General features: G+C 40.3%; 1 pseudogene; it reads left to right on the top strand.

Annotated features, from left to right (window-relative positions):
- Positions 1–1,303: 1,303 nt before the first annotated feature.
- On the top strand, positions 1,304–3,364 carry LOC117801374 (annotated as a pseudogene).
- The last annotated feature ends 5,624 nt before the right edge of the window (positions 3,365–8,988 follow it).

The raw sequence follows: 8,988 nt of genomic DNA, 5'->3' as shown, positions 1-8,988 counted from the left end.
ATCCCATAATGCCGGGATCACGCCCTGAGCAAAAAGGCAGACGCTTAACCGCTGTGCCACCCAGGCGCCCCGGGAAATACATTTCTTAATTCAAAGAAAAGTTTTTCAAAATTTTCTTTGGGCAGGTGGACTGAAAAGATAGGAGGATGGTAGGGAAGAGGCAGTAAGTTCTGACAGATCAATTATCTTTATCCCATCTTATGCATTTATACAAAATTATTTTTCTAATGGGTTAACATAGAAGAGAAGTGCTGAGTTAAATGGTCCCACTCCCTTTGTAGAAAGCATAGTCTGTTGGGTAATGATCTGACGGCAGCCCAATAGCAGAGGTAAATGCACGGCTTAGGAGGCAAGCAAAGGTCTGTCTCTCCCTTTCACTAGCTATGGTTTTGGGGAAGTTACTTAACTTGTTTAATCCCATTGTCACAAACCTGCAAAATGGTGATTGTTATGGGTTGAACTGTGTCCTCCCAAAATTCATATGTCAAAGTCTTAGCCCCTATACTTCAGAATGTGACCTTGTTTGGGAACAGTGTTGCTGCAATAAAATTAGTTAAGTTAAAATGAGGTCATACTGGAGTATGGTGGGTCCCTAATCTAACAAAACTGAAGTCCTTTTTAAAAAGGGATATTTGGGGGCGCCTGGGTGGCTCAGCCGATTAAGTGTCCAACTCTCGGTTTCGGCTCAGGTCATGATCTCAGGGGTCATGGGATGGAGCCCTGCATCCATGCTCAGCAGGGAGTCTGCTTAAAGATTTTCTCCCTCTGCCCCTCCCCCTGCTCATTCTATCTAAAATAAATACATAAATCTTAAAAAGGGGGGTATTTGGACACATACACGTACACAGGGAGAATGACACATGAAGATGGAGGCAGGGATCAAGATAATGTTTCTAAAAGCCAAGGTACCATCACCTCAATCTTAGACTTCCTGCCTCCAGAACCATGAAACAGTACATTTCTATTCTTAAGCCCCCCAGTCTGAGGCACTTCATTACAGCAACCCTTGCAAACTAACACAGAGATTAAAATAGTTCCAGCAACACAGAGTTGTAATGAGGATTAAATGAGATTATGCACAGGAAGTACTTAATATAGTGACTGGCCCATAAAAAGTACTTAAAAACTGGTTGCTATTATTACTGTTTAGAGTAGCTTAATAGACTCAACCAACAACAAATACATCTACTGGAACAAAACATATCCTGAAGTTGCCTCTTCAATTTTCACTCAATGACCTAGAGGATCCCGAACTTTCTAGCCATGTGCCTTGGCTAGGACTGACCCCTTCCTCAATTCCAGGATGGGTTCTGAGTGGCCTAAACCCTTCACTGTAATTCTCTTTCCATTTCCACTCCCACAGGGGCTAGATGACATGAACAGGTAACCTAGGCCTGAGCCAATCATCACATAGCATTTCTCAGATCATGGATGGGGGTGAGGGGGAACCTGTGACCTAAGAATTAAATTAGAGAAAATCCCTAGACTTTTCTTTGACAGTTTGATGAAGGATGTCTCTACCCTCTCAACACCCAGCCCCAGATATTAACAGAAAGTTTGTCTGTGTTGGTCTTATGAGGGAATTCAAACCATGAACAGAGCTGATGAGGGTGGAGCACAGAGAATTTAAGTTATAGTGACCTTGATGACACGTTATACCACTGTTTATCAAATCCTACCTGAATGCTGCTTTGTATCTTTTTTCCCCGGCTAGTTTGAGTTTGAGTTAGGTTCTCTTGTGAATATGGCACATTTAGTGGGCAAGACTTGGTAGAAGAGAAGCAGGAAGTAGCTTTATTCTTTCTCACCACTTACTCTTTAAACCTACTTGGTCAATTCTCCATTCTCCATCTGTGTGGTATATCGAGCAGACCACTTAGATTTTCCATCACTTTTGGGTATTAGAATAGTCTCATTTCAGGTGCCCAAAATCTGGGTGAATTTAAGATCTTCAATTTCTGGTGTAGATGAAATCTTCTGAGGTCCATGTAGGCTTGAAACCTGTGGGAGTGAAGGAAAAGTGTGTTTTTGTTTTTTTTTTTTCTATTTCTTCTCTATGTTCACTCCTACTTCTCTATGCTTCCTGCTGTTTCTTGGTACCCCCAGTCAGGGTGGAAAGGAGGGACAGGAGGAAGCAAAGCAGGGTCTAACTTGATGGTGGTGGTTTAATCTAGCATCACTGACCTCCTGTAGCAAATGCCCAAATGCTGGCCTTGGGTCTCGCAGGATGCTTTCATGTCTTCTTCACAAACAGCCCCCAATAAGGCACAATTGCTGGGTTGGGCATTGTACCCTCTGGTTGACCATTCAGAGGTCACTCCCCTCAGCATCTCTTCATCTCTCTATGAACTGACATGGAGAAATGTCTAGGATGAAAAAAAGCAAAGTGTAAAGAGTGCCCATAGTATGCTACCTTTTGTATAATAAAGAAGGGGAAGCTAAGAAACTATGCATATATCTGCTCAACAATGCTCTGTGAGCCATGTGGAGCTTAGGCAAAAGGAATATATATACCATTGGCTCTAATGGAAGCAAATTCATAAATATTCTCAAAATCTACTTCTTTGTTTATGTTGTTTTCAGTTGAGCAAATTGCCATGTTTGATCACTTATTTTGTTTTATTATAATTTTTTTAAGTAGGCTCCATACCTAATGTGGGGCTTAGATTCACAACCCCAAGATCAAGAGATGCATGCTCTATGGACTGAACCAGCCAGGTGCTCCTTGATCATTTCTTTTGACCAAGTGGCAATCTTAAATAATTTTTAATTAACTTAAGCTGAAGTAAAACTATAGTAAAGTCTGCTTTGGTATAAATAAAATATATTTTTTAAAGATTTTATTTATTTATTTGACAGAGAGAGACAGCCAGCGAGAGAGGGAACACAAGCTGGGGGAGTGGGAGAGGAAGAAGCAGGCTCATAGCAGAAGAGCCTGATGTGGGACTCGATCCCATAACGCCGGGATCACGCCCTGAGCCGAAGGCAGACGCCTAATGACTGCGCCACCCAGGCACCCCTGGTATAAATAAAATATTTAAATTAAAAATAATGTTGTGAGGAGCAACAGTGATGAAAGATGGCAGCCACCACCGGCTGGGACAATTTATGAAAACCAAATATGCAGCCTTAAGTATCTTAAATACCCAGAAGCACCCCACTTTGTAATATTCCTGACAAAAATGAATATGAATGGAGTTAATAGTTCCAATGGAGTGGTGGAACCGAGAGCCATGTCACTGCTGGCAAATGGCAGAATTCATATAGCATCAAAGTTGTCCTGCAAGAGCTTTGGTGCCTAATGATGTCTAAAGAAAACATGAAACTCCCTCAGCCACCTGAAGGACAGTGTTACAGCAATTAATTGAAAAGAAACCACAGTTCCCCCATTTGATTTAAGCAGTCTTCATTTTCCACAGTAGAACATTTACTAGATACGTCTTGTAGATCTCAAAGTACTGGAAAGGGAGCTCCCATTCAAAGGCAATTTATCTTAAGATATCGTAAACAATACTAATTTTTTGTTCATTTGAAATATATGTTGTGCTATAAAAATAAATAATGTACTAATCTACCTACTTTTTAATTTTTCAATATTTTTTCATCTGTCTTAATGTTCTTGGGGAATACCAGTCATTGAAAACTATCTAAAAACATGTACATGAAGGCCCACATTTTTCCTTTTGCCTCATGTTCCAATATGGCTCAGCTCTATGGTCATATTTATTCAAAAATTTGGTATCTTGGGGCACCTGCGTGGCTCAGTGGGTTAAGCGACTGCTTTTGGCTCAGGTCATGATCCCTGGATCCTGAGATCGAGTCCTGCATCGGGATCCCCCTGCTCAATGGGGAGTCTGCTTCTCCCTCTGTCTCTCCCCCTGGCTTGTGTTCTCTCTCTCTCGTTCTCTCTCTCAAATAAAAATAAATTTTTAAAAAAGTGATTAAAAATTTTGAAATCTTGTCATCACAGATTTTTTGCATTAATTTTTATTTTTAAAAATAATGCATTAAAATATTATTTATTTATTTTTAAAGATTTTATTTATTATTTTAGAGGGAGAGAGAGTGTGTGACTGGGGGACGGGCAGAGGGAGAGGGAGAGAGAGAATCCCAAGCAGACTCTGCACTGAATGGGGAGCCCAATGCAGAGCCTGATCCCACAATCCTGAGATCATGACCTGAGCTGAAACCAAGAGTCGACACTCAACTGACTGAGCCACCCAGGCACCCCTAAAATCTTATTTATTTTGACTACAGATTCCTCCCCTCTTAATTCTGTGCCAAAGGTGATTTCCTCACCATAATGTGGTCTCTGCATCTCAACTGTGCAAAAAGAAACACAAAAAGGATAAAGCAAAACTAATGAGATTGGTTAGGTACAGGCAGTGGATGGGGATAGGACAGAAAGGATAAGGACCTCTCTGAGCCATCCTTTTTATATATTTCTGACTTTTAGAGCCATGCAAGTGTTTCACATACTAAAAATATGAACAAAATATAATCAACAAAGATGAGATAGAGCCCAAAATGGAATATACACAAAAACCTAACTGTATTGAACAATATAACCATACTGGGGGTGGCAGCAGAAAAGAACCAAGCTAAGTAACTTTGGAAAGGAATATTTTGACTCTATACACACTAATATGCTCTAAAGCCAAAGGGGAAAAATTGAGCACAAATACTTTACTTAGTAGTTTGTTTTTATCACAGATATGGATTAGTACTCTGAAACTACATTATGTATATTGAAGCCAATAAGTAAATATATTGTAGATAGTGAGAGCCAGGTTTCTCACTGTCAGAGAAAGCAGTTAAAATAAAGAAAGTGAAAGGCTGAATGAAACCTATGGTGTAGGTTTGGAATTGGAGATATAAACTAATAGTGTGTGTGTGTGTGTGTGTGTGTGTGTGTGTACATATACATACAACACATGCAACATATATATACACGCCCACACACTTACAGATAGATGACTTCCTACTACCAATAAGCACATCTAGCACCTGTCCCTTGATTTCTAAATACCACTACCCAGTGAAAGGATCTTTTTGCTTACTGTAACTTCGGACACAAGAATGACTTGCAGGTCATTCAAATGCCACCTCCTCTGAAAGGACTTCTCCTGAGTTGGACATGAGCTGTTTTTGAAACCCAAGGCATGCCATCTAGTTTGTACACTCTTGAAACATGTAAGTTTATTGAAATACCTCAATAAAGATCTAAGGAAAAAAGAACTGACAGTAGCAGCCGCTGGCACGGAGGAAGGAGCCACTGGTACTCCCACCAAACACTGACTGTGGAAATGGAAATGGCTACAAACACTTAGAAAAGCAGTTTGGCCTTTTCTTATATAGTTAAACACATTATTACCACTTAATCCAGCAATCCCACTCCTGAACAGTTACCAATTTTTTAAAAAGATTCTATTTATTTGTCTGAGAGAGAGAGGGAAAGAGAGACAGAGAGTGACCGCACACAAGTAGAGGGAGCGGCAGGCAGAGGGAGAAGCAGGCTCCCCACTGAGCAAGGAGCCCAATGTGGGACTCCATCCCAGGACCCTGGAATCATGACCTGAGCTGAAGGCAGACACTTAACTGACTGAGCCACTCAGGTGTCCCCAGTTACCTAATTTTTAATTAACATTTATATTGACATAGATATCAGTGTAAGAAAGTGCATAGTAGCTTTATTTGTAAATGCTAAAAACTGGAAACAACTCATAAATCCTTCATCTGATAAAGAGATAAACTGCAGTATATTCAGTATAGAATATTGTTTAGCAGTAAAATAATAAACAACTGATGCATGGATGAACCCCAAATTCATTATGCTAAGTGAAAGAAACCAGACTCAAATACCAATGTACTATATGATTTCATTTATATGGCAATTTAGAAAAGGCAAAACTATAGGGAGAGAAAATAGATTAGTGACTGCCGGGAGCTAGAGGTGGTAGGGTGAGGTTAACTACAAAAAGACCGGGGGATTTTGGGGTGATGAAATTGTTCTCTATATTGATTGGAGTAGTAGTTGTACACCTTCGTGTATTTGTCAAAACTTGTAGAACCGTGCCTTAGAAAAGGTGAATTTCACTGTAAATCATTCATCTCTTAAAAAAAAAACCCAATAAAACAAAGCTACGGTATTGATCTGTAGGTTTAATTTTCAAGAATACATGTATGTTTAAAGATGTTTATCATTTGGGGCGCCCGGGTGGCCTAGTCGCTTAACTTCAGCTCAGGTCATGATCTCAGGTTCATGGGACAGAGCCCTGTGTTGGGCTCTGCACACATTCAGCAGGGAGTCTGCTTGAAATTCTCTCTCTCCCTCTGCCCCCCACCACTCACACGCACACATACTCTCTCTAAAATAAATAAATAAATCTTTAAAAAATAGCATGTTTATCATTCTATAGTCCACAGCACTGAAAAACTAAAAATAACCCAAATATCCAACAATGGAGAAGTGGTTAAATAGATGGGGTAAAAGACAAGTGCAAATTAAATCTACAACCACATTACCTATATATAAGATTGGCGAAAACCCAAAAGTTCCACAATATACTCTGTTTCTAAATATAATCACATTGAGGCTTAGGGCTTCAACATGAATTGGGGGGGGGGGCACAGACATTCCAGTCCATAATATTTACAAAAGCATTATTTCTTATAGTAAAATTATGGAGGTAGTTTTGGTGTCCATCAGTGGAGGAATGGACAGGTAAATTATAACATATCCATATTATATACCAGTGTAGGGAAGTGTCCAAATTTCATATATATATATATATAATTTTTTTTAAGTAGGTTCCACACCCAGCATGGAGCCCAACTTGGGGCTTGAACTCACAACCCTGAGATTAAGACCCGAGCTGAGATCAAGGGTGGGACGCTTAAAGGATACAGCTCTAAATACAAAAAAGTTTTTTTTTTTTTTTTTTTTTTTTTTTTTTTTTTGATTTTATTTATTTATTCGACAGAGATAGAGACAGCCAGCGAGAGAGGGAACACAAGCAGGGGGAGTGGGAGAGGAAGAAGCAGGCTCATAGCCAAAGAGCCTGATGTGGGGCTCGATCCCATAACGCCGAGATCACGCCCTGAGCCGAAGGCAGACGCTTAACCGCTGTGCCACCCAGGCGCCCCCCAAAATATATTCTTGAATAAAGCAAGCAAATTGAAAAAAGCAACTTGAACAATAAATGAATCATCCACATTAAGAAAAATACAAAAGACCCTCCAACTATATCATCTCTCTCTGTATAGATAGGTAGGTAGACAGTCTGGAAGGAAAAAAAATCACACACAACTATTAACGGTGACTAATCCTCGGGAATAGGAACGGGAATATGGAAAGAGGGGCACTTTTACTTTTCCACTTTGTATAGGCCTAATTAATTTTAATCTATTTTAAGAAGTGAGCATTCATTACATTTGAAAATCTGAAAAAATGCGGTAAGTAGGTTTTTTTTTTTAACTGCTTGATTCCGCAAGATAATATCTAGACTAGGTGACTAAGATATTTAAAAAACAAATGTATTTGTTATATAACATGAGATAAGGTTGCCACATGGCTCAGGCTCTGTGCAGAGCTGCATTTGAATAATCATGGTCCAGAATCCAGAAAGAAAGTACAAAGTAGTTCCAACTCATGCTGGCATGGGATCAAAGAAGACTAACCTCTCATCCTCCACTCTCCTATACAGCTCCTCTTGACGCTTTCTCACGCCCAAATATTTTTTTTTTAAAGATTTTATTTGTAAATAATCTCAAATCCTCTGCTTAGTCGTCCCTCCCTTTCTCGGCCTTTCTCAGCTCTTTACATATGTATCCACCTAAGTCTCAGCATTTTCTCTAGCAATTGGCCATACTCTGCATCTCAAAAGATCCAAGAACCAGACTGGTGAAGGCTCTTCTTCAGTTGGGGATGGGGCACAACTTGTTCCCTTTCACATATTAGTTTCACTGATTTCTCCAAATTTAGAATTATGATTCTGTTAATTAATAGTTGATTCACCTGTATTATAGTTTATCTTCCCAACTAGATTGTATTTGGAGAAAAGGAGGCACCACTCTATTTTTATTCCTTCCACTATTTCTTAAATTATTTAATCTGTTGATGTAAACAAGATAAATAGGGGAATCCTTAAAATGCACCAGTGCCCAGGGGCTCCAGGGGTGGGGGATCCTCGGTCAAGATGTAGCTTGTTGAGAATAATTTCCAGACTCACTCCCAAAGAGTCTAATTGAGGTCTCTGCATTTCTTATGTCATATGATTTCTTCAAGGGTCAGAACAGTCTTAGCAATATTAAAGATTAAGAACTGGATTAAGAACTGCACTACACATATTCCTCCAAAGTCTTTTAGAGGGATGTTAGCACTGGACTTTGAGCTAGAGCATCCTGTCTTACCACACCCATTTGGGCACTTGGTCCGTTTCCTTGTCTCCAGAGTGGGTATAGTCACATATGCCTCACAGGATCTTACATGGGTACATATTGTGGGTATGTAGCCCTTTTAAAATCTTGTGTCTGGAGAAATCAACCAGGCTTGGTTCCTGCCCTGCTCATATGGAAGAGGCTCACTCAGTCCCCTTTGGGCCCCCAAATGACATAAAGATGAGGGATTTCAACTTCAGAGAGGTTTCCTCAGATAGGAAAGAGCTATAAAAGCAGTTGAATAAGGCCGGACAGCAGCTACATCTTTTCTTCCCAACAAAGAATAATCAGTAATCCACTGTTTCTGGCACCTGAAGCTTTAACTTTGGGGAAACAATGAACTCTGAGCCTTCAGGTAAGTCAAAATCCCGAGGTGGTTATACTTGTCTGGAGGCTCTGAGAGGTACGACGTGATGGAGAAAGGTGAACCGAGCTGCTCTCTGGCTCATTCACAACCGGCTCGCCCTCCATACCTAGTACAGCTAAGGGTTGCCGTCGCCATTTTGCAGGGTGGGCAGCGCAGAATCCTGGCGCTAGACCGGCCCGCCA

This window comes from Ailuropoda melanoleuca, chromosome 3, assembly GCF_002007445.2.
Source record: "Ailuropoda melanoleuca isolate Jingjing chromosome 3, ASM200744v2, whole genome shotgun sequence".
NCBI lineage: Eukaryota > Metazoa > Chordata > Mammalia > Carnivora > Ursidae > Ailuropoda > Ailuropoda melanoleuca.
Note: the sequence above shows the minus strand (reverse complement) of the source record. Positions and strands in the feature narration are given on the sequence as shown.